The sequence below is a fragment of the Artibeus jamaicensis genome, unplaced genomic scaffold, assembly GCF_021234435.1.
Source record: "Artibeus jamaicensis isolate MK-2021 breed Jamaican fruit bat unplaced genomic scaffold, CSHL_Jam_final scaffold_1964, whole genome shotgun sequence".
In the NCBI taxonomy this organism is placed as follows: domain Eukaryota; kingdom Metazoa; phylum Chordata; class Mammalia; order Chiroptera; family Phyllostomidae; genus Artibeus; species Artibeus jamaicensis.
Genome location: NW_026522030.1, coordinates 12,384,662 through 12,412,408, shown reverse-complemented (window position 1 = coordinate 12,412,408; position 27,747 = coordinate 12,384,662). Strand labels below are relative to the sequence as shown.

General features: G+C 37.4%; 1 long non-coding RNA gene across 4 annotated transcripts in view; it reads right to left on the bottom strand.

Annotated features, from left to right (window-relative positions):
• Positions 1 to 7,236, bottom strand: part of LOC128626055 (uncharacterized) — a 115,457-nt gene extending 108,221 nt beyond the window's left edge. For all 4 annotated transcript variants that reach the window (XR_008389930.1, XR_008389932.1, XR_008389931.1 and 1 more), the window contains exons 1-2: positions 7,079 to 7,236; positions 5,620 to 5,723 (exon numbers count right to left, since the gene is read on the bottom strand). This is a non-coding gene — a long non-coding RNA (uncharacterized LOC128626055). The remainder of the gene's footprint in view (positions 1 to 5,619; positions 5,724 to 7,078) is intronic.
• Between the last annotated feature and the right edge of the window lie 20,511 nt (positions 7,237 to 27,747).

Here is a 27,747-nt window from a genome sequence, read left to right as displayed (position 1 = left end):
ATCCAGAGTGTTGGGTCATCTTCTGACAACGGAGGACATAGTAATTGGCTGAGCCAGGGAAAGTCAGTTTTGCTCAACACCATGTCAGGTGATTTCCCTAAATACTGAACTACCTCCCCAATGTGTGCACAGTACTTTTCTGTATATTAATTGCCTCTAGTCAACAGCTCTCTGTTGTAAGTATTACATCCTTGCTTTAAAGAGAGGGAAACTGAGGTTCCAAAAAAGAGGTGACAGCTAAAGCCATGCAGTAAGTAGCCATTCTCTTCTAGTGGTACCGCCGTGCATCTGCCTGAGAATTAGCAACAGAACTGCATTCTCAACTGGGAGAATAAGATTCAAATTGAACTGAGTTGCACTAGATCCTTAATCAGACACATTCCATTTAACTTTTTTCAAAGTCTGTTGCCATGGTTGTTAAGACCAGCATGCATTCCTTGAGATTACAACAATCTCACAGCTGATGATGCTGGAAATTGCGTTGTGAGGTGTCATTACAAAGGGAACAAACCCCCACCAAAAAAGAAAAAAAGAAACTTAAGTTTATAACAATAGACTTCAGTGCCCAAGGCTGCTGTTCCATTTGAAATTATATTTAAATATTTTATAAACCTTTATAATTATTATTATTACCTTATTATTATAAAATAAGTGCATGGTCTTTATAGGAAAATATTAAATATATAAAAGTAGAAAAATGAGGAAAAACCCACAGTTCCAGCAGCATCCCAAGGGAACTACAACCAACAATTTGCTTTCATTAATCTGCATATATATATACACACACATATATATTTGTATGCATATATGTGTGTATAGATTATACATATATATACATATATATTATAAAGTTTTCATCATACAGGATATGTAAATTTATGTCTTACTTTTCAATGTACCTCTTACATTGAACATTGTAACATAGGCATAACCAGTACCATGTTAATGGCTGCTTAATTATGTTTTCAGCACAATTATCATGATGTGCATAACAGTTTTTCTTAACAGAATAGTCCTTTAAACTTTTAACCATTGATCTCTAGTATAAAGATTATTGCAATTGACATCTTTATGCATAAAGTTTTGTTTTTTTAATATTTAGGCTTATTTTATTGGATAGACACTCAGAAATTAAATTGATAATCATTTTTAAGACTGTTAGTAGATACTTTCAAATTATTTTTATTATTTTTATATAGTTCTCACTTGCAATATCATTAACATCATTTGAATATCTCAACTTCAAGACACTGACAGAAAACTTCCCAAAGTGTTCTCTGAATACTATGTGAGCCTATATCATTCATTTTGGGGTTTTTCCCATTTTTTAAAATTTTGTTGTTGCTCAAGTGCAATTGTCTGCCTTTTCCCCCTCCATTCTCCCCAACCCCATCAGTAAACGAATGGATTAAAAAACTACAGTACATTTACACAATGGAATACTGCACAGCAGAAAATAAGAAGGAGCTCCTACCCTCTGCAACAGCATGGGTGAAACTGGAGAGCATTATGCTAAGTGAAATAAGCCAGGCAGTGACAGACAAATACCATATGATCTCACCTTTAAGTTAAACCTAATCAACAAAACAAACAAGCAAGAAAAATATAACCATATATAACCAAAATATAACATTGAAATTCAGAACAAACGGACAGTAACTAGAAGGGAGTTGGGAGGGGATAATGGGAGGGAAAGGATTAAGGGTTTTCAGGAACAACTATAAAGGACACATGGACAAAACCAAAGTGTGGTGGAATCAGGGGAGGGAGATGGGGATGGCTTTTGAATTTTGCCTTTTCACCAGTTCATTCACATGCGAGAAATAATCTTTGACTCCAAAGGAAAAAAATTGATAGCTTTCAATAGATAGACAACTAGTGTCCTCAAGCCAGCACTGCCATTTAGCCATGCCCTTCACTTCACTATTGCTTAATCCCTGGGCTATGTGGACGATGGAGCTACAACCACAAATTCTTCAGGAGCACCATGCACAGTATCTTTGGACAATATGGTTCTGGATGTTCTTGCCAGTGGTGGGAACTTTGCAAAGCCTAACCTTGGCCAAGTTGGTCAATAGCTGATCTTTGATGAAGCAACCATCATTTGTGAAAGGCCAATTCAGGTTACATGCTTTCTCTTTGGAAATTCTTTTTCCCACAAAATTTTTCAGTATCTGGATAGCTTTGAAGAGTTAGATCTATCCTAACAGAGATGAAGTCAGGGCTTCACTTAATCTTCAAAAAGGAGTGCAAATGTAGATATCTGCAAGGAGATGGAGAATTTCACTCATCAGAATCCTGCTCTGGGCCAGTAAGTGGGAGAAATATTCCCCAAATAGGAAAGGAGCATCATGTGACTTGGAGAAAGAAAATGGAGGGTGAAGAGCAAAGAACATGGGGAAAAAGTCAAAGCTGGAGAGAAAAGTGGAGATTTAAATAGAAACAGAAAGAGAGGAAATTTTTTAATATCTCTAGACAGATGGATGAGTGAAGACAAATTTTAATATATTTTTCTTTGGCTATAATGTATAAACTTCTTGACTAACAATTCAAGAAGACACAGTAAAGATCCACATTATATTCTAATCCTTTAGAGTTAAATTTTTAGTGGTTTGGGGTAGATGTGGAGGCAGTGAATTGCACTTATTGAGCTGTTTTATGTTTTGTCAGAAGCAGATCTAACATGACTCATTTATATTTAAGTTATGTAACTATTTTCCAAGAAAACCATTCTGAACTGACTGAGCCTTCCTTCACCAAAGCTCATGTACTTCATATGCCAAGACACTCCTGTCAACTTTTACCTTTCTCACTTTAATGCCAAGCCCAAGATTATGACTGTCACTAGAAAATCTAGAATCCCTCTTTTGCTATACTAATCTTGACTTAAGCCCTGATCACTGTTCCAAACTATCTCCCCATTTTTGCTCTTTCCCTGAGTATGAACTTTGTTATTCTATCTATTCTACACACACTCCTACAGTATTGCCAGCCCTCCCTGATGGCTAGTATTTGGCTCAGTAGTTTTAGCTTGGCCTAGGCAGCTAGCATCTGCCTTGGCAGATTGGCAGAGATAGCATACCAATCACACAGCTAAGAAAGACAAACTCACAAAACCACTTTTGGTTATAAATCAGTGGGAGAAATCTAAAAGTCAAGTTGGAACTTCAATGTCATCTTCTTAGGCTATTATATCAATATTCTATCCACCACTCAGTAGGCCTAAAGTCACATCTTATTTGAAGGTTAGTATCCAGTGTTGGTTTTATGTTTAAAAAAATCAGTGTAGTGAAAAAAATCCCTTCCCAAATCCCTTAATATATCTTAAAGCCCATAAAGTTTTATATACTGTTCTCAACAATTCTAGAAGCCCCCATTCCCACAAAAAGAAAAAAAAGGTTTTCCTCTAGGAATAGGAAGGATCACCAATACTTTAATTGAGCACCAGAGAAAATCTTTAGCAGGCTATTAATTTAGAGACCATTAATTTATTTTAAAAAATAAACTATGCCTTAAAGTCTTGATATAAACCAGCATGGAAAGATGCTCTCACTAGAAAAAATACACAGCAACTGGGAGAGACAGAAGAACATCAGAATCATGGCTTCCATTCATTATGAGGTATAAGCTCATTAAGTGGAAATATGAACAGAAATGTTTATGCATTATAACATCTATGATATATCTACTTCTAGACCAAAGCAAGGGTGTTTAGAGTATTCATTCATTCATTCCAGAAATACATACCATATAGTTATTCTGTACCAAATGCCATGTTGGGTACTGCAGCAGTTACACAGAGAAACAAGACATTCTTGCTCCTCTAGGAGCTCCTTGTTTAGTGAGAGGAAGACAGACACTTGAGCTAATATTGATAATTCAATCCATCAACAGAAGTTTAAGCATGAGTTTAGGGGAACACAGTGGAAGACCTTATTAAGCTTGCCCAGGGTGGGTTATGGTGATAATCACAGAATCCTTGGAGAAGAGGTTTACTAATAATGAATTTACAATTCTCAATGCAAAAAAAGGGCTGGTATCTCCCCTCTAAGAGCAAGGAATAAATACTTCATGCTATGGCTTCACCAAAAGCAAAGGTCACAATCTTCCTATTACTATTTGTTCATTATTCATTCATTCACTTAATTTTTCAAGCTCTCTGCTGCAGAGATGAGTATGAGTTCTGGAGTTCCTCAGCCTAGATACCCTGTGTAAATTTGGTAATTACCCAAGCTCTCTAAGTCTCAATTAACTCCTCCTTAAAATGTGATAGTGCTCACATCTTGGGGTTTTAAAAAATTAATTAATATAGTACCTGCAAAGTACTTAGCATAGTGCCTGAAACAGAATAAATGGTCAAAAATATACTTGTTGTTGGTCACTGTGCGGTTTTTAAAGATGACTAGGAGTTCTCTGGGAAAAAAAGAGGGGATTCTAGGCAGAGGGAGAAGCTATGCTAACAAACAGAATAAAGAAAGCATATTGTGTGTTAAGAAAACAAGACAGTTCAGTTTGGTGATCATGTAGAACGTGTGGTTGAGGGGGTTGGCAAGTGATGAGACTGGAAAGATAAGCTGGGTCCAGATTGCGAAAACCTTATAAAGCCATAGGAACAAGCGAGTTTGAACTTCATACCACTGGCAAGGAGAAGACAATGGAGGTCTTTAAATGGGAAAGCTACATGATGGCATTTTTTTAGGAAGAAAATTCTGGCAGCAGAGTATATAAGAGATTGGAGATTAGAAAATCAGAATCAAGGATATCAGTGGGAAATGTTTGCAATAATTCTGGCAAGAAAAATCCAAGAAAATGGGAATAGGTAGGAAATAAAGTGGCAGAATTAGATTTGAGGGATATTTCTAAGGTTGGATTAACATGGCATAATGATTGATCAAATGTGAGAACAAGAGAGATGGAAAACTCTGGAATAATTCTAGCTAGACTTAGAAAGACAATAAGGCAGAGTGGCACAGTAGATTTTGTTGGTCAGATAAGTAGTGTGTGTACACAAGACATGCTAGTCAAAGTGTTGAACAGGGAGTTGAAAGTTGTGTCTGGAGTTCATTGCAAAGCTCTGAGCTTAAGATGTAAATTTGGGAGTCATCAGAAAATAGTGTGCAAGGAAAGTTCTGGGAATGATTCCAAGGAGAGGAGTTCAATGTGCTATCTTCTTAGTCTGTTGCATTAGTTTCCCTGGTATTCACTCTTCTGAAATAAAGTGAAGAGTTAACCCATGTCACACGGCCTCCTAAAATAAGGTCCCCAAGCCATCCTAGAGCTCTTCAACTTTCACCACATTTTTATTCCACAAAATGTAACCATGGTTAAGTCATTCTAATGCAGAGGAAGTGTCCTATTGCACTGAACAAATCGAAAGAAACAAGTTTCTTAGACTATGGGGCCTTTATTAACTCTTGATGATGGACAGAAGCCATGCCCTCTTATTACACATAATTCACCTCCATGTTGCTCAGCCATAAAATGTTGGAGAACTAAATTGTTTATTTTTTATAAGGCAAGAATAAATTCATCTTCAGAAAGTAACTACCTACACATTGACCAAGAAGCCCATCTATTTATTACAGAAATCAAGGTCCAAAGGCCCATCTACCCTCTTACCATTTGTTTTCCTCTCAGGTTTTTGCAGGTAGGAGGGATTCTTCTCCACCAATAAGTCTAAACTCTGTTGGTTCCCAGATTCATAATGACTTTGTATGACTCTTCTAGGACAAGAAAAGTTTAGTGTAAAAGATATCTCTAAAAGGGCTTGCAATGATTCTAATTCCACCTTAATTATTAGCCTTAGACCAGCTATTTGAAGCAATTGCATGATCAACCACCAACATTTAAAAAAAATAGTTCACCATTTACTTTGGTTGGATGTAAAGAATTTATGGGCAGAGGTGTTATTAGAGAACCCTATGCCTCATCACCCTCAATCTAAATGCTGGGCAAAAAAAGGGTACAAACTACCAAGGATGGCCACAAGCTGAGTCATGAATGGACAAGATTAATCAGAATGGCTTGGGGGTTTCTTCATTTCTCAACATCTCATGTCTTAGGAACAACAGAGGTCAGTTATACAAAATCACCAATGAAAGAACATAAAAGTGTCCATTTGAAACCCCTGGATCCCATCCAAGCTTCTACTTTGAGCAAATCAATTAAATTTTTGAGGGGGTGGGAGGGTCAGTGTCTCTGTTTGTAGAACAGTACAGTTTGTTTTAAGCATTAACAGGATAATATAAGTGAAAACATTCAACCTGGTGCCAAGTAAATAAAGATGCCCCAAATATCAATACTGGATCTGGACAGGAGCTTGAATCTAAATAAGATCATAGTCTTCTTATACTAGGATTTGAGTCTTTGTCCTAAGGACTTAATGAAATGAAACTATTGGGGTCACAGATCTTGGGTCACACTAGTTAGAGAGTGTAGATGATTCATTTTCTTTGTAACTGTCAGTGAACACATTCCTATCAGGGTGACTAAAAAATTCAAGTCTTGTAAGAAGTTATTGCTCTTCTAATTTTTTAGATACTCCACAAGAGAATATACCTTTACCACCACATTAAAGATTTGTCATTGGCTGGCCATGCAACTGCTGACCAAAAAAATTGGTTTTTCTACTCTTATAGAACTTGAGACAGAAAAAGTAGAGTATCTTCCACATTTAGTAAAGTGTTGTGTAGAAAACTTGCTGTCTCTAAAACTCTAGAGTTGCCTTAATATTGTAACATAGTATGCATGACCAGTATCTTGCATAATTTGCAAACCTATTTCTACCCTCTGGGGAACTTGACTATGTATATTTTCCTCTCCAGTATAAAATTTTGTAAGAGGAAAATTCCAAAGAAGTTCCACTAAATACAAAGGACTAAAGAGAACAAACTTAGTAAATAAACCAGCTTGTAAAAGGTCAAGGGATGTTTAAGAAAGCTTGCCAAGATAAACAGCATAGGTTCAAAAAAACCACCTTATAATGAATCGATATTTTAGAGCTTGATCTTATCGCCCAGTATATGTCACCCTCCTTGTATATTATAATGAAATAAGCACATATTTAGCAGATACTCACCAAAGGGAAATTGATTTCCAGAGCCCACCTGCCATTCACTTCACAGCTTGCTGCTGATACAAAGGAAGATTAATGTACCTGGTCTCACAGAGCCAGTGTAGGAGGTTTGGGGTTGCATCTTATTCATGACCAAATCCTCTCCAGCCAACCATGCGACTTCCTGGAACCATCTGTGAGAAGCTGTGGACTTTGTCATCCTGGGCCATTTATCCAGGCATGATGTTTAATTAGTGCACACAAAGTTGATGTGAAAGGCTTGGCAGCTCATCCCCTCACCCCTGTTGGGTTCATTGCCTCATTAGAAAAGCCCTGGATGGCTGACCAGCCAGACAAAACTAACAAGCACATTTTTCTAACCATCCACAATAGCAGTAACTAACATTTCCATAAAGATTTAAGGTTTACAGAATGCTTTTATGTATGCAATGCTCTCTGTTGCAGTGTAGTAGACAGAGCACCAGACTTGAATTGGAAAGTCTCAAGTCTAAATCCCAATTCTGTCATAAGGTGACACTGGAAGAAGTATTCTGTCCTCGTTATGCCTCATTTCTCCTCTGCGAAATGCCTGCATTGGAGATGTCTAGATTACTCAAATAGTGCATGTGAAAATAACTGTATACCTTTGCAGGTAGTCAAAGAATGATTATTGTTGTGATCCAGTCTACTGCCTTCCAACTTCTCCATCCATTCGATTTTGAGAGAATAATTGTCTGCTATACATCTGAAGAGATGGTAGTCCTGGAGAGGCTTTCTGAACAGATTGGACAGTCAGTGACTGTAGAGGTCAATCGAGAAGGAGATTTGGGTGGGAAGAGTACAGTGGAAGATAGTGTCAGATACAATCTCATTGGCAATCCAGACCTCCTAGAAACAATTTTCTAGCTAATCATGATTTTCACTCATAGCACCAGGGCTAAGCTGTGTCCACGTGACCAAAGCAAACACTTTGGACAAAATACAGACTGTTAGTTTGATTCTAGAATAAAGATCTTGGCTCTTGCCTGCTTCCATTTCCCATGCTCTGTTTTCAAACTCAACAACTGAATCCTGAGCTCCCTTTAGATAAGGGGGATGGAGCCCATAGAGAAACTATATTTGAAGGAAAGCAGTGATTACCTCTCCTATCTTTCACAGTCAAATAAATATTTACTAAGTAAGGACACACAGCATACATTAAAATTAATGCTTCGCACAGCTTTGGAAATGTCTGTCATATCTGTCAATGTTTCAATAGCTCCACGACTGTGAATGGTTCTGCTGTCTCTCAGTGAGAGCTGCCATTTTCCTGACGGTGCTCAGCAGGAGATCCAGGCTGATTACACACTCTGAGTCGGAGGAGGGGCAGCTGAGCAGAGGAAAGCCCAAGGGAGGGAGAAAGAGCTTATAAAGTTTCTGTTCAGTGAGGTCTGAGGCCTTCCTGCAGTATTTTGGGAGAGTAATTTAATGGTGATTGCAAATAAAGAAATGGAGTTGCACCTAATCAGGGGCATCCGTGTTTATAGACTATTAACAAAAGAACGCTGGAGAAAACTGACAATCATCTTTTCTTGGTTAAATAGCCTATGCAGAGCTACGTCTTCTGTATGTCAAGTTGTCACTAGCCCAAGGGTTTAAGAAGGGACAGTTTGCACTTAAAAGATATTGATGCACATGTTTTCCAAAGTGTCATTCACCTAATGCCTGTGCAGTGTGGGAATATTTGGACTTGAGTAATTTTATTTTAGTGCTTTCCCCTCCACGAGGAACGGTGTCAACTCCTGACACTAATCTGGCTGCTGAAATGATGGCTTCCAGTTTCATTAATGCTATATTTATGATCCCTTTAAAATGCCATGATCTACTCTTCTTGGAAAATATATACAACCACTAGAAAATCCCATCTTTCAGTCATTGCTCTTTCCATTGGCACCTTGGTTCTTACTGTGGCTACAGTCACCAGAAGGTGAAAGGAAATTTGACCAGCTATTTCAGGACAGTGGGAAAAACAGGTCTGGAGAGCTTTAGAAATGGAGAAAGCAAGAGGTAAAATGGGAAACAGCAAGCAGAGAGGTATGTGTTACTCAGTTGACTATATTTTCCCAAGTATTCAGAAATGAATTAGTGACATTCCTGAATGTGCTGGAATGCCTTGCTTCATTCCAGCTGTGTTTTCTCTGTGACTCATGCATTAGGGTCCCATCTTTTCAGCTCCAACACGTGAATGGTCCGATTTTACATCAGGGCTGGCTTCCTGGTTTGTTTGGTTTTTTTAACCAAACAAATCTATTTCCTGATAAATATATTTATCAGTGGGTATGCTTCCCCATAAAAGGTATGGGATTGGAAAATCATTACAGGAGCTCTATCTCTAATACTTACTGAAGTTACCTGATGTTTGAAACATTTTTATTATTTCAGCATAAATCACAAAGAAACTTCCATGTACAATTCCAACATTCTGAATCAACATAGCTTCTAGTTTGGGTTTCCCAGAAGCAAAGCCTGCAATGAGAACTCTTGCAAAAGAAATTTATTGAGGAAATGTTCTCAGGAGATTGGTAAGGGTGTTCCCTGCCGATTGGTAAGGGTGGAGAAATAAGGGCAGCAAAGGAAAAGAAGCTAAGCATGGTGTCAGCCCAGGTGAAGTTCTAACCTCAGTCTGAACCTGTGGGAGCTCTAGAAGCTAAATAATCCTGCAGAGTGTGTTCCACTTGGAGGCAAGGGAGGTGGAATTTCATACTCTTGAACCAGTAAACAACTCGCTCCAGAATGCCCCTGAGGAATGTAAACTACCAAGCACTTTTTGTTCTTGGATGGTCTGGGCAAAGAGTGCCCCATGGCCCAAAGGTAGCTCTCTCAAGAAGGTTGATGGTTTGAGCTGTTAAGAGCAAAACATCCAGGAGCCAAGGGATGGTATCTGAAAAGGTCTGTGTGGAACACGAACAGCATCCACAATGATCATATGATTATTTATTCACTAAGTAACCATTTCATGCCTACTATGTGCCAGGTACTGGGCCAAGTGCTAGACTTATAAAAATGAACAAGAAATGAATTCCTGAAAAAGTTCAACAAGTAGAGCAAGAGACAGATATACAAAGAGGTCACAAAATATAATGCTGTTTGGTCCTTACAAGGATAAAAGTGCTATGAAATCACAATGAGTAACTGCACAATAGCTAGGAGTAGATGTCATGCAAAACTTCAGAAAGGACATAATCTTAAACATCAGACACTTTTGAACAAGAACTCAAAATCATTGTGAAAGGATGAAGTTCTGCATGCTAAGCTCAGCTTAGCTGAGCTCTCTTCACACCCTCAATTATTGTCCTTGCTTTTTTCTGAGACATTAATTGAATATTCACCCAAAAAACATTTACCAAGAGCCTGATATGTTCCAGGAACAACAATGGACACAAGGGAGATAAAGAAAAAGCACATCTCCAACCCCAAGAGGAATTCACATTCTGAGCTCATCATTTCCCATTGCGAAATTCAGATTTTTCCATTTGAAAAATAAAGGTTTATAAATTCTTGACACCTGTCTGTATCCAAGAATAATACATAAAAAATATTAGCTCGATGGAAGTGCTTCAAATAATTAAGATCTCAGAAGCCCTCAGGGAGAAAAATCAAGCAATTTTTCTTTTCCCATCTTTGTGGAAGATGTTGGCACAGTTCACCACAGACAAACTCAGATCTTAGAGTGAATGACTATCAGCCCCAGTGAAATATCTAAAATTTCTTAATACAGGGCAAAAAATGAAAAGTCAATGAAATTTAAGCTCGCTGTGATAGTCACTACAACAGGCAGTGAAGCAAAACCACAAATAAGAGTCAGAATGAAGGATGGTAGCACCCAGGGCCCATTTGGGGACATGACCGTCAATAGAAAATGAAGGAGAGCAAGTAAAATGAAGGAAAAGTTAAGTCCTAAGTGATTCTTACTTCATGCTGTCTGCCCCAGTCCACCACCTGTGATGCCTTCCCCTGGCACATCCAACTCTTTCCCTAAGTTCCCCAGAAATACCCTAAACTCTTCTCTTAACTCTAGTAGGTCTTGTGTCTACAGCATTCATTGAGCTCTTTGCAAATTATCTGGTCTCATTTCTTAACTGCCTCTTCTGTCCCCAACAAATGTGTAAACTCCTTGAAGGTAAAAATTTCTTATTCTTACATCCAGGCTCTTCAAGCTGAATACAAAGTCACTGGAAGAAGTCAAATCTCATACTTGCTACCAGAGGGATGGGCAGAGTGCCCTCAAATTCTGAAGAACAAAACAAAATGTGGGTTCAGGAAGAGATGAGATATTGGCAGCAATGCAAATGAGTCATCATCAGACTTAGCAAGAGTAGCATGGAAACGAAACAAAGAACAGGCTGAGGTCAGGATCTTACTCCAGTGAAAAAGTTGACAACCTTAGTCAAAGGGCTGACAAAAAGCAAAGGACAAGAATCAATTTGAAGAACAAGTCACAATCAGAGCTGTCAAGGGCTGAAAGGCAAGAAGGTAGGGAAATAAAATTTGAAAGTTAGATCTGGGCCACATTGTGCCAATAACTCTCTGCTGAGATCAATCAGCCTTTAAAAGTTTTTTTTGACATACACAAAGCTGTACCTAATTAATATATATAACTTGATGTGTTTGTAGGTAAGTCTGTTTTGATAAAACCATTACCACAATTCATGTCATAAACTGCTTCTTCACTTCCACATTTCTTTCTGCCATATTCCTATTATTGTTGTTATTTTTATTGTTGTTAGGACACTTAAAATAAGATCTACACTGTGAGCAACTTTTCACATGTATAACACAGTATCGTTAATGATATGCTGTACAATAGATCTCTAGGACTAACTCACTTTATATAAGCAAATTTTGTACCCTTTTACTAACACCTCCTTGTTTCCTCCCAAGCCCCTGGCAATCATATTTCACTCTGTTTCTGTAAGTTTGAATTTCATATTTATCATATAAGTGGTATCATGTAGTATTTATTCTTCTGTGTCTGCTTTATTTTACTTAGTATGATATCTTACAGTTTCATCCACTTTATTGTAAAGGACAGGATTTCCCTCTTCTTTAAGGTTGCACAATGTTCCATTGTATGTGTGTGAGTGTGTGTGTCATATTTTCTTTGTTCATTCATCCCATTGATGAACATTTAAGATGTTTCCATGCCTTGGACGTTGTGAATAATGCTATAATGAAGATGGAAATGCTGATATCTCGTTGGGATCCTGATTTCAATTCTTTTGGACATATACTCAAAGGTGGGATTGCTGGATCATATGATAGTTATATTTATGGTTTTTAGAGGAACCTCCATACTGTTTCCTATAGTGACTGCACAAATTTAGATCCATACCAACAATGTACTAGAGTACCGCTTTCTCCACATTCTTGCCAACATTTGTCACATTTTGGGTTTTTTTCTGATAAAAGTTGTCCAACAGATATAAAGTGATCAGCCTCTTTTGATGACAAAGTCTTCACTCAGTAATCACTGTTGAATTGCATTGACGTCCCCCTCAAAGAATGAGGAATGACATGTCTTCATAACTTATGTAAAATTCCATTTTTGAGAATAAAAATTTTAAAGAAGTCTCTGTTCTTTAACTTAATCTGCTGAAGAGATTACAGAAACTATGAAATGGCTATGCCCAAGGAAAAGAACATATGCTCCAAGTATGTGAACAATTTAAAACATTTCTTGGTTTCAAATGAGTATCTGACATTTTTACAGGAATAAGGATAAAAATTTGGTAGAAATGAGCTGAAAGAGGGAAAGCACTTGAAGTCATATAAAAATTGAACACCTAGGTCAGCACTGTCTCTAGGACTCTCTGTGATGTTGGAAATCTTCTATGTCTGCACTATCCAATCAATGTGGCGGCCGCCAGCCCATGCAGTGAGTAAGTGCTTGAAATGTGGCTGATGCAACTGATGAGAAACTGAACCGTTTTTATTTCCTTTAACTCAAATTAATTTGAATTAAAATAAACACATGTAGCTAATGGCTTTCACATAAGACAATGCTAAACTAAATTATCATCTTAGAAGAATGAAGAGAAAAAAATCATGAGGTGGAAGGAAGAGAAAAGAATAATGACTAAGATTGAGAAACTAATGAGAATGGGTAACAAAATTGGTCAATAGAAGGAAAGAGTGAACAAGACCATCCGGGAGATCTGTTTTTATTTAGGAGATGTGTCGCTAGGAGATATATCAGCCTAAAACCAGAGTTAAAATAGCTTAGCTAGGAAAGGTTAGATTGGCAAGAGGCCTTGTCAGGAAATATCAACCAGTTTTGACAATTTGGAAAAATGTTGAGCTAAGAACTTCTTCTATGTTCAACTTCCAAGCTCCTAAATAAAGCTACGTGCAGTGTCTATTGTCAGGTTTTGATTAGGCTAAAGAATATCCCTAAAAGTCACTTTATCTGATGCTGAGTTCCAAGAAATGGTAGTTATCATTCTTTGAAAGATAATTCTGACTGGTTGAGTCTTAAACCCCAGAAGACTGTAGGAAATGGCACTCATCCTAAAGTGCATTTCATCAATTTACCAAATATGTAGATGCTTGTAGCACTTTGTCCATCATCCCACAGAAAAACAGGTGGTTTCACCTTTCATTGGTGAAATGGGGGGCTCTTCATGGAGATGCACATACCAAACAAACCAGTCCACCTTGTACCTTGTTCCTCTTTAACCAGGCACTTTCTGAACACTGAGAGACTCTACTGAAGTCACTGGAAATTTCAAGAGTAAAAAGGTCCTGCAGAAGGAGAACAGAAGAAACATGCTTTCTTTTGCTTTAAACATGTAAAATTGCTCCCAAATCAAGCCATTTGCTTTGTTTGTTCTGCACCTTCCTATTGAGTAGCCTATGCCCATCTGAGTACCATGTTTATAGGTTATTAAAAAAGCTACCCATCAGAGGAAAAATGGGTAATATCTTCATTGAGCTAAACTGTTTAGGGAGCTTTCTAACCCCTATCTCCTTGGTCACCAGAAGAAACAATGAAGACCCACAAAACAGGGTAGTTTTGCAAAGGTTACCCAGCTGGTGAACAGGTGAGAGAGGGTAATCCAGATTTTCTTCAGCCAAGTCCTGTATGAAAGCACCTAACCTAGGGCCTAACTCTTGGTCCTGGGAATTACTTCCTTCCTTCTTCAAAACCACAGAGATAACAAAGCCATACTCCTTGAGCCAAAAGAAATATTCCATACCACAATACCTAAAAATCACTGGCAGGTAAGCAAAGAAGCATCGACACATTAAGATACTGTTATGTCCCACTGTATGTGAAACACAACCTGGCAAGTCTTGACCAGAAGTGAGAGGAAGGATTCAGGCCAAAAAAAAAACCAACTTTTTTTATAGCAAAAGAAAGAAGAAAGGTGCAATAAATTTAAGGTGGATATTTTAAGTCTGACTTAGTGGCTGATTGATACAAAGAGCTACCCTCTACTTACCATGTTTCAAACAATGTGCTAGGCTGTGGTTGACTTGCCAGCATGAGTTCATCCTGAGAGGGTTGGTCTGTGCCAGTCATACTGATTTCATCTTTGTGACATCATTACTCTGGGAATTAGCCACTCACCCTGTGGTCTTCAGGTAAAATGTGGTCTCACTCTTAAGCAAGGGAAACTGGAAAGTTTGGCCTCTATTTTTCCTCTGAGAGTAGTGAACCCTGATGATGATAATGTTAAAAGATGGAAAGAACATCACTGAATCATTGATTCTCACCACCCTGGAGACTATTGACTTTGAACTTTTTGCAATGTGAAATAACCAATTATTGTATTGTCAAAATGCCTGTTACTTGGAGGAAAATTACCCCAACTGATACATTTTATTAATCTCATTTAAAGATACACACAAAAAATGATGCTTGGGGACATTAAGTACCCAAATTACACAGAAAGTAAGTAGCAAAGCTATGATTTGAGCACAGATTCACCTGATTTTAATGCCCAAGATCTTGAGCACATAATGGACCAGACCATTTTGTTCAATTTCCAAAAAATTTTGGCCACTGACAATCGCTTTATCAAAAATCTTTTTACCTTACATTAGAAAAATGCCAAAGTTGATGGTTACCAAAAAGAAATTACTTGACCAATTACCTTTTTAGATCTACCAGCACTAGTGCTTATATATTACCCTTTGTCATTCAAGTACAGAGGCACACCCTCAAGGGACTCAAACATTGAATACAATAGTTCTCAATTATTTTTGTGTTTGTGATACACTTTTTTAATACTAGAAATCTGGGTGTGGTTTTGAAGGGATTAAGTTTCCTCCATCAGTCACAAAGCACTGTCTCACTGTTGGGTTAAAACTGTAAACTGGCTTGACATAAGTTTCTGATTTTTATTCATTTCTAGTCTGCTGCTGACAAATCTTACCTTTCCTTGCAGCAAATAACACCTTGCTTTATACCACACTGCACGACTTGCTCACCTCATCGTACCTTCTGACAGAAGTCACTGTAATAAATGTGTGTACTCAGTTGTAGCAAAAATAAAACTTACAGTTGAATCAAATGTTGGTAGTACACCAAGGAAATTTCATGATATATCTGTCAATCTTGACACAAAAGTCAAGAAACACAGCTTGGTTAAAGAGACAGATTTGTAAACAACTAATTACAATATAGTCTAAGAGAATTTTAGAAAGGAAGATCAGCAGAGAATGAAACAATTAATTCTTCATAAGGGCTTACCAAAGAAGGCTTCTCAGAGGTGGGGATTTTTGAGCTGGACCTTGAAAGATGAGTAGAGTTATATCTATATGAGAAGGCCAGTTGGGAGGAATGTGGGGGAGAGGATGCCAGGAGGAGGGAATAACATGGATAAAGTCATGGTGGCTTAATGTTTCCTTTTGTAGTCACAGAAGAGAGGACTAGCCAGAGAAGTTGGACATTGCTTGTAGTAGGAGAGTCTCAGACAGTCCATGCCAAGCAATAAGAAAAAGAGAGCTTTATAAGGATATCTGTGAACTTTAAGATATAAATAATAATTATTATTCCTAAACATATAAAACACCCTATACTCTAAGAGAAATATTACATACATAACCTAAGTTGGCATTTACAACAACTGTTATTACATTTGCACTATGCTGATGAGGAAACCAAATTTCAGAAAGGCTGATGACATGCACAAGAAATATTTAACTTAACCTGAACAACAGTGTATAAGATATGGTGGGTGGAGTGACCCTCAGTCAACCAGTTGGAAGGAAGGACCCACCAAAGAATGACCCAACAAAAATCAAAGCCCAATTACATCCAGAGAGTCAACATAGAATGGCATAAAGGGCATCTCAAGGCCATCAAGCAAGGGAGATCAAGGAGGCTGCACCACTGAATCTCATAGGTCTCCTACCATAGAAGTTCACACCAAAACCTCAATGAGTCAAAACAGATCAATTTAAAAAGCAGAGGTAAATAAGAAAAGTCTCACAAATAATGGGAAGATAAAGAAACGACCTCCAAGTGAAAGGAAAGGAGGAATCCTCAGAAAGAACACTGAATGAAATAGAGGCAAGTCAACTATTGATAATGAGTTCAAAGCAATGGTTATAAGGAAGCTCAATGAGCTCAGTGAGAATTACCAAAAACTACAGGGAAGCTACAAAGAACTTACTGCAAATTACACCAGCATGAAAAAGGACATATAAACTATCAACAAGAGCTAAGAGAAAATGAAGAGTACGATTTTTGAATTGAAGAACACAGTAGAAGGAATCAAAATGAGGCTAGATGAAAAGAGAATCAAATCGGCGAACTGCAGGACAAAGTAGGAAAAAACACCCAGAAAGAGCAAGAAAAGGAAAAGACTCAGAAAAAATAAAGAGGGGTTAAGGGAAATGCAGGACAACATGAAACAGAATAATATCCATATAATAAGGATACCAGGAGGAGAAGAAGAGGAGCAAGGATGGAAACCCGGTTTGAAAAAGTAATGATGGAAAACTTCTCTAATTTGATGAGAGAAGAAGCCACAGAAGTCCAGGAAGCAGAGAGGGTCCCAATCAAAAGGAACCCAAAGAGGCCCACACAAGACACATCATAATTAAAATGGGAAAATTCAAAAACAGAGAATCTTAAAGACAGCATGAGAAAAACAAGAAATAACATACAAGGGAGCCCTAATAAGACTAGTAGCTGACTTTTCTATGGAAATGCTCCAAGCCAGAAGGAAATGACCAGAAATATTCCAAGTAATGAGAACCAGAGGCCTGCAACTAAGACTACTTTATTCAGCAAGGCTCTCAATTAAAATGGAAGGCAAAATCAGTAGTTTCCCAGACAAAAGAAGGCTGGAAAAATACACCTCCAACAAACCAGCACTGCAAGAGATGCTAAAGACTCCTCTTTAAGAAAAAGAAGAGAAAGAGTAAAAGAGAGAGAGAGAAACGCAGATACGAAGGGAGAAAAGTGGCAATGAATAAGTACCTGTCAATAATAACCTTAAATGTAAATGGATTAAGTGCTCCAATTAAAAGACAAAAGGTAACTGAATGGATAAGAAAACATGACACACACATGTGCTGCCTATAAGAGACCCACTGCTGAACAAAAGACCTACACAGACTGACAGTGAAGGGCTGGAAACAAATATTTCAAGGAAATGGACAGGGAAAAAAGGCTGGGGTAACAATACTTGTATCAAACAAAATAAACTTCAAAACAAAGGCCATAAAAAGAGACACAGAAGGACACTACATAATACTCAAAGGAAGAATCCATCGAGAAGACTTAAGCATTATAAACATAGATGCACTCAACATACAAACACCCAAATATATAAGGAAAATCTTAGAAAACTTCAAGAAAGATATAGATAGCAACACACTTATACTAGGGGACTTTAACACCCCATTGTCAAAAATGGGTAGATCTTCCAAACAAAGTATTAACAAGGATATCGTAGCATTGAACATTGCCCTAGATCAAATGAACTTAACTGATATATACAGAACCTTTCACCCCAAAGAGGCAAAAATATACATTCTTTTAACTTTTTTAAAATTTTATTTATTTATCTTTAGAAGGGAAGGGAAAGAGAGAGGGAGAGAAATATCAATGTATGGTTGCTTCTCGTGTGACCCCTGCTGGGAACTGGCCCCTGCTGGGAACTGGCCTGCAAACCAGGCTTGTGCCCTGACTGGGAATCAAACTGTGATCCTTTGGTTCACAGGCCCGTGCTCAATCCACGGAGCTACACCATCCAGGGCCAAGAATACACATTCTTTTCAAATGCACATGGAATATTTTCAAAGATAGACCACATGATAGGACACAAAACAACTCTCAACAAATTCAAGAAAATAGAAATCATTATCAAGCATTTTCTTGGACCACAAGGAGACCGACTCAAAGGGAAAAAACTCAAAAACACTCAAATTCATGGAGATTGAATAGCATGCTCTTAAACAATGAATGGGTTAAGAGTGAGATCAAGGAAGAAATCAAAAAGTTTCTGGAAATAAATGAAAATGAACTCACAAGAGTCCAAAACTTACCGGACACAGCAAAGGCAGTCCTGAGAGGGAAGTTTGTAGCAATACTGGCCTACCTAAAAAAGATAGAAACATTTGAAATAAACAACCTAACCCTACATCTACAAGAGCTAGAGGAACAACAACAAACAAAACTCAGAATGAGTAGAAGGAAGGAAATAACCAAGATCAAAGCAGAATTAAATGATGTAGAGGCTAAAAGAACAATTCTAGGGATCAATAAATCCAGGAGCTGGTTCTTTGAAAAGATAAACAAAATTGACAAGCCTCTAAGCAGACCCATCAAGAAAAAAAAAGAGGACCCAAATCAACAAAATCATAAACGAAAGAGGAGTGATTACAACTGATGCCACAGAAATACAAAGGATTGTAAACAACTATATGCCAAAAAATTTGAAGACTTGGGTGAAATGGACAAAGTTTTAGAAACCTATAATCTTCCAAAATTGAATGAAGAAGAATCAGAAAGCCTGAACAGACTGTTAACAGCTGGCAAAATCAAAGCAGTTATCAAAAAACTTCTGGCACATAAAAGCCCCATACCAGAAGGTTTCACAGGAAAGTTTTACAAAACATTTGAAGAATAGCTAACCCCTCTCCTTCACAGACTATTCCAAAAAATCCAAGAAGAAGGAAGACTCCCAAACTCTTTTTATAAAGCCATATTATCTTAATCCCAAAACAACATAAAGACACAACAAAGAAAGAAAACTAGAAGCCAATTATCACTCATAAATATAGACACTAAAATCCTTTATAAAAGATTGGCAAATCACATCCAGCAATACATTAAAAAGACCATACAGCGTAATCAAGTGGGATTCATCTCAGCAATGCAAGGATGGTACAATATTCTTGAATCAATAAATGTAATACATCACATAAACGAAAGAAAAGACAAAAATCATATGATCATATCAATAAATGTGGAAAAAGTATTTGATAAGGTACAGCACCCACTTATAATACAAACACTAAGCAAAGTGAAAGTAGAGGAAGCATACCTAAACATAATAAAGACCATATAGAAGCAACCTACAGTCAACATTATACTCAACAGACAAAAACTAAAAGCTTTCCCACTAAGATGAGGAACAATACAAGAAGTCTGCTTTTAGCACTTCTATTCAACACAGTATTGGAAGTCCTAGCCACAGTGCATACAATGAAAAGAAATAAAAGGCATCCAAAATGGAAAGGAGGGAGAAAAACTGTCACTGTTTGCAGATGACATGACAGTATACATAGAAAATCCTAAAGATTCCATCAAAAAACTACTCACCCATTTAAGTGAATTTGGCAAAATAGCAGGAGTCATAGTCAATATTCAGAAATCAAAGGGATTTTTGTACACCAACAATGAAATAGCAGAAACAGAAATCAGGGGGAAAATCCTTCTGATATAGCAACAAGAAAAATAAAGTACCTAGGAATAAACCTAACCAAGGAGGTAAAAACCTATACCCAGAAAACTACACAACACCACAGAAAGAAATTAAGAAAGACACAAATAAATGGGAGTATATACGTGTTCATGGATTGGAAGAGTTAACATCATCAAGATGTCCATACTACCCAAAGCAATTTATAGATTCAACGCAATCTCTATTAAAATACCAAGGACATATTTCACAGATATAGAACAAACACTCCAAAAATTTATATGAAACTATAAATGACCACAAATAGCTGCAGCAATTTTGAGAAAGAAGAACAAAGTAGGAGAAATCACAATAACTGATATCAAACTACATTACAAGGCAACTCTAATCAAAACAGTATGATACTGGCATAAGAACAGATATATAGATCAATGGAACATAATAGAGAGCCCAGAAATAAACCCAAGTCTCTATGGTTTATTAATATTTGACAAAGGGGGCAGAAGCATTAAATGGAGTAAAAATAGCCTCTTCAACAAAAGGCATTGGGAAATCTGGAAAGCTACACACACAAAAAAAAGTGAAACTTGACCACCAAATTACACAATATATAGAAATAAACTCAAGATGGATAAAAGACTTAAACACAAGTTGCAACACCATAAAAGTCCTAGAGGAGAACATAGGCAGGAAAATCTCAGATATTCCAGACAGCAATATTTTCACTGATATGTCCCCTAGAGCAAGGGACATAAAGGAAAGGAAAGAATGAAGAAATGGAACTACATCAAAATAAAAGACTTTTGCATGGCTAAAGAAAACATCGGCAAAATGAAAAGAAAACCAACTGTATAGGAAAATTTATTGCAAATGATACCTTGGACAAGGGTTTGATCTCCAAAATATATATAGAACACACATGACTCCACTCCAGGAAGACAAACAACCCAATTAAAAAATGAACAAAGAACCTGGACACTTCTCCAAGGAGGACATAGAGAGGGCTCAAAGACATGTGAAAAGATGCTCAGCATCACTAGCCACCAGAGAGAGATGCAAATCAAAACCACAATGAGATACCACTTTATACCAGTCACAATGGCCATCATAAACAAATCAACAAACAAGTGCTGGTGAGGTTGTGGAGAAAAGGGAACCCTACTGCACTGTTGATGGGAATGCAGATTGGTGCAGCCACTGTAGAAAACAGTATGGAACTTACTCAAAAAACTAAACATGGAATTGCCTATTGACCTAGCAATTCCACTGCTGGGAGTACATCCTAATAATCCTGAAACACCAATTCAAAAGAACCTATGCATCCCAGTGTTCATAGCAGCACAATTTAAAATAGCCAAGTGTTAGAAGCAATCTAAGTACCCATCAGTAAATGAGTGGATCAAAAAACTATGGTACATTTACATGATGGAATACTATGCAACAGAAAGAAGGAGCTCCTACCATTTGCAACAGCATAGATGGAACTGGAGAGCATTATGCTGAGTGAAATAAACCAGGCAGTAAAAGACAAATACCATATGATCTCACCTATAACTAAAACCTAATCAACAAAACAAACAAACAAACAAAATATAACCAAAGACATTGAAATAAAGAACAAACTGACAGCAATCAGAGGGGAGGTGGAAGGAGATAGCAGAGACAAAGGGAGAAAGGTTTGTCAAGGAACATGTATAAAGGACACATGGAGAGAGACAAAGAGGGGTAAGATCAAGGGTGGAAGGTAAGGATGGCTGGGGTGGGGTGGTCGTGGCAGTAAAATGGAGACAGCTGTACTTCAACAACAATAAAAAATAAAAAATAAATACTTAGCTTAAAATTTAAATAAAATGCCCTTTCTATCAGAGATCCAGCATCTCCTCTTGGGCATCTCATAAACTAAAGGTCACAGGGAAATTAATGTGCATATTTACATTGATGTCAATGAGCACAGGACAATTACTGAGTGAATCGAGGAATTGGGAAAGATAGCACATTTTTTTTCTTTCTGGCTTATTTCTCCAAAACAAGATTCTTCTAATTTAAAAACAAAAGTAAGAAATATTGTGAGCAAACTTAAGATATAAATGATGTTATTCCTCTAAATTTCAAAATTGTTTATTGTTTCATTTTTTAAAGTATTGCTTTCTTGACTATAAAGTGACTTATACTTATTTTATAAAATGTGAGGGTGAAAAAGCTCACTTTAATACAATCATCTTAATATTCTGATGCATTTTTCTATGTGTATGTTTGTATGTATGTATGTTTGGGTGGATGGATGAATGGATGGATAAATGGATGGATGGATGGAAGGATGGATGGATGGATGGATGGATGGATGGATGGATGGATGGATGGATGGATGTACCTATGGGCCACCAATTTCTTTCTCAGATTACTCCACCACAGAGGTGGAAGAAAAACAAGGAAACTATCTGAATTATCTGAAACACTTCATTCTAAAGCAGCCAAGTCTTACTATCAGAGCAAACAGTGTATAGGAAGGAGACTTTGACCCAGTTCAACTGAAGGTATCTGACCACTGAGAGTATATCTAAGTTACTGGTCCTTCTCAAATCTGGGAATCCCAACTAGACTTATCAAAGGGAATGGTAAGAAAGCCATTTTAATCCATGGTCTGATAGGAAATCACAACTTTGTGGTCCCAGTAAGCCTGGACTTATTTCATGAAGCTAAAACCCAAAGGCATAACTACCACTTGCTGGTCCCCATGATATAAATCTGAATGTTACGTGTACATTGCCAAAAGTATGACATAATGTATTAAGATACAAGTGTGAACAATGAAATCTGGGACCGTGAAGATAATTGTCAGCACAAAAATAGTGGTCAGTAAGAAATTCAGAAATCAGGAGGACATTCTTAGAATCAAAAAAATTCTAAGAATGGGACCACTCAAGATGTTTTACTGAAAAGCACATGGTCACTGCTTGAAATAAACAAGTTAATTCATGAATCATCTTACCTACCCCAATTAGAAATACCATACCCTCCATCCCAACTGGATGGAAATAACTGCTACCTTTCTGTGTTTGTGCCACCATTAAGCTTCATCTAATTTCTACAGTTACTGAAGCTTCTGGCCTCAAGATCTGGCTCCCACTCATGCTGAATAGAGGGTAGAATCCTGTACTTCACAGCCAAAATTCCCTGGTGCCATAGGTTGTAAGACAAAACTATTTTCATGAAAGTTGTCTGCATTGAGAATGTTCTCCATCTTCTGTACATGTCAGCTCTGGAAAACTCTGAGGTTCTCCATTCATTCCTGCATGATATTTTCAATCACTTAAGGAATATACAGAAATGTACTGATCACTTACATGCCAAGCTGTTTGTGAGGTGCTGGGAGGAACTACTAATTTTTTTTAAAGTTTACTCTTTCTGTTCTCAACAAGCTTGCAGCCTGTCAAAATGAACACGACTGAAGCAAACATACAATTAACTACTGCATGGTAAGGAGGGCATTCTGTTGTATTAGAGGAGAAGACCTGTGGGCTATAAGCAGAGTTGTCCAGAGTTGTCCAGTGGAACTTGGTCAAAACCTGAACTCAAATCCTGGAAGCCAGCTTTCTAGTTGAGTGACATTGGGTAACCTCTTTGAGTCTTTGAACTAGATGGCATTGTGCTCTTCCTGCCATAAAAGTCTGTAACACTCCATGACTCATCTTCAGGTACAATGAATGTGGAATAAACTTAGTGTAAATAGAGATGAACAAAAGGGCATTCAAGATATGAACAATGTTAATCAGGAAAGTAATGAATTGTGTATGGCCAGGAAGACCCTAAGGCAATGACAGCAATGCCTTCTGGATTGAGATGTAACAAAAATAAACTATCGTTGAGTCCAAAGCTCCCATTTGTTCTCTCCTCCCAACCCAGGGCCCTGCCTTAATACTATCAGATCCGGCTACCAGATTCCTTACCCAGCCACATCTAGACAGTCATCCAGATGTCTAAAAAGTAGAGTTCAGAAGGACTCTGGTCAGAGAACTTTAATTTTGCCAGGAATCATTCTGTTATTTATAATAGAAACCCATTCAAGCTCATTGAAGTGGAGAAAGGTTTATTGAAATAATATAGGAGGATCCTATTAGAACCAATGGTAGAGTATAACAATCAGGCCTCACGTGGTCTGAAAGGTCATCAGACACCCACTCATTCCATTTTGCTATCTGAGCCACGTGGTTTCTTTCTCTGTGATGCATCTACATCATTCTCTTCTTCCCAAATATCAGCTTGGTCATTTTTGCCCCATCCATAATGTAGCCATTGAATGAGTTCTCATGTCTGTAATTCTTCATGAGTTCAGCATCTCAGTGTCCAGCCCTCCTACAGCTTTTGTGACTCATTTCAAATTCTAGGGAGACCATCTCATTGACTACTGCCCGCTAATAGATTTATAAGTTCTTTAAAGTTTCTCAAATTATTAGAGGCCAAAAGAACTTGTGGTGCCTAATTTTGGCCCCTCTAGGACTTTGATTGAAATAGATTAAGCTAGAAGGAGAATTTAGCAATGGCCTTCTAGCATAGCTTAGAACTCTTGTGGGTTAAAAAAACATAGTGTGAATTAACCTAACAATGTACCTATCATATACAGCATAATTCTAGAGTAAAAAAGGTTTCAGGTTCCAAATTGCCACACACTTTGGGAACCAAATCTATTTTTGAGTCAGGAGTTATCTCCAATACACTGTTGGTGAACTGAATAAGACATGAAATAAAGGCATTGGTCAGATTTTGACTCAATTCCACAAGGACATTCCTCCATACCACACAATTTCTAACACTCTCTAAATTTGCCTTCATGTGGAGAGCAAAGGCCAATCACTTAGAAAAGAATTTACTTTTATAATGGTAGATGAGTGGCTGAGAAAAAGGTAAAATGGCCAGGCTTCCTTCATGACATTAGGGAGAGCTTCCAAAGAAGGAAACAAACAGAATATCAGTCACATGCCAGAAACATTAATAAGGGCTAGACATGTATTTTCTTATTTGATTCTCTTAAATCCTTAGGAGAGGCTATTATTAACCTCACTGTCCAGACAAAGGAACTGATGAGACAGACACAATAAGGACAGCTAACTTATACAAAGTTACAAAAGTTGTGAGCTAATACTCAAAACAGGGTCCATCTGACTCCAAAGTACAGGCTCACATGTTTCCCTCACTCACTGTAATCAGCATAGTGGTTGTGGACATGGGCTCTGATACCAGATTACTGGATTCTTACTGAGCCCCATCCTGTGAAAGGGGGCCAGTGAGACTGTGTCTCAGGAAAATGAAAGTTATTTAGAACCTATCCCCAAAATCGGTTAGAAGGATTAAGTGAGTTTAAATATGGGAAGATCTTAGAAAAATTTCTGGTATGTCTCAAACTCCTCACCACTCACTTTGGCATATCCAATTGGGATTCCTGGGGTCAAAAAGTACCAACGACTTAAATATGTTCTCAAGGTCCAGATATCTTCAGTGAACGGAATCAAGGTCCCTATTTGCTCCAAGAATGAGATCTGGAGCAACCCTATTTTGTGGCTCATTCAACATGCAGAGTTTTACATAACTCAGATCATCTGCTTGTCTTTTTCTTCAGCCTCTGCTGATGAACAATATGTGAAACAAGTCAGTGGACAATGAGATACATACATACATGCATGCATACATACATAGAAGCAAAAAATGCATCAAACCTATTGTTACTACCCCCACACTGCTTTAAGGCTATAATCCATGAGCAGATGACTTAATGCTATGAATGGGGGTGGGGGAGAGGGTGAAGGGAGACATCATTTACCTAGATCTGATTATAAGTACACAATAGTATTTGCAAACTAGAAAAATGTATCTAAATGTTGATGACATGTAAGGAAATCCTAGAGAGCATACTGACCCAAGGAAACAAGCTGAAAGCCCATCAGCACAGATATTTTAGAACGTGGGTGGACCAAATACTGAAGAAGTAGAAGAAGGAATAAAATATGCAATGAGAGTAATCTTCATTGCTGGCTCTAGAGGGATAAACTAAGTAACCTAATAGGTGTTTTCCATCTTTGAATTCTATGACTAGAATAGCAATGAAGGTTTTAGCTCAGAATTGGAATGCCACAGCCAACTTAGGAGGTCTGCTGAAAGAAGCTTTTATATTACCTAGCCCAACTATGTCTGACTTAAACTAGTGCTGACTGATTTCTATTTTCCTAAGTGCTCACCCACCATAACACCATTTTTCCACACTATGTGCAATCATCGTGCACACATGCATGCAATTATGGCTCGAGATACACGAGCATTTGTGTATAGATAGATTTTGAAAGGTAATGTTCATCCCTGATGCATTGGTTCTCTGATTTACATTCAATACGTGGAGAATGAAAGCATATTTCTCTTAGAAGGGAGAGAAAAAAAGACAGTAGCTGATGTAGTTTGGAATTTATGAGTCAAATATTAATTCTCTGAATATTTCAGTAAATGAGTATTATACTTGTAACTTGCAGTGTTTATCAAAAATGATAGTGTGTTGGGAGAAAGAAGCTGGCAGGGAGAGAAAGCTGTAACTTCCTTCAGACTTCATTATCAACATCACTTGGCCTACCTATTATCATTATTATGATTATATTTTTAAAGGTAAAAATATACTCAGACAGATCACATTAATTTCCTTCAGGTGGTATGAGTTTGAATTACAATGTAAAAATACTGAAACTAAATAACCATTAATGCTTTTCAAAGATTATTAAGAACAGAAGATTTCTCCAGATACTCTAGAAATTATGACAGTAAGATAATAGTTAAATAATGCATGGGTCAAATTCCACGATCTTAAATTTAATAAAAGTGTATTTTTGTTGTTACTTTTTTATGATATTACATGAGTAGATGAACATAATATTAAATAAACAGATCTGATTATTAAAATGAAGAGATTATTACCTGAGGCTTTTTTGTCTTTTGCAAACAGGTATGGGTTGAATTGGAGCCTCACTCACATGAACAAATTTATCTTTCTGGACGTGAATCTGATGCGGCAGAAACCCTTTCAAATTTCTATGCCACATGTCCTTTCCATTACCAACCACTTTCAAGGATATGTTCTGAGTGCATGTAAAAGTTATTTCCATTGAATGGGGCATTAAATTCTCTATGAATCTCAAAATGTAGTAAATTATTATAAAATACTAACTCAAAGTGTTCTGTGTAAACAACTCATTGTAGAATAAGTGGGTGCATGGAAAATCACCTGAACAACTATGTTAACGTTTAATTCCCCCAGATTGGAATCCCTCATTTGTAGATGATTCTTGCATATTTGGCCTTTTCACATTTTCCCCCCAATGTAGTCCAGTGATATTAAAAATAACTTCATTGCTTAGAGTCCCCCACCTTGGATTTCCCCCAAAGTGCCTGAATGTTTGAAAAAAAAGTCCAAGGTTGCTTATGACGTGCAGACTATCATTGCATACTTTATCTCAAGATAGCCTCCTCTTCTGTAGGCACCAGCCAGATACTGAGTTTAGAGTTTGTGCAAGCCTCATTCATTCATCCATTCTTTTTTCAACTAATTGTTATTCACCATGCCAGACATAGATCTGACTGTTTCATGTGGCTAAAGACAGAATAACAGTCAAATAAGGAGGAGAGAAGAAATCTTACATTCTTGAAGCAAGGCTCTGATTATACAGTACTTCCTTTGTTAACAATAATTGCTTGTTACCTTATGACATTATCCTTTAATTAGAAATGCCAATACAGGAA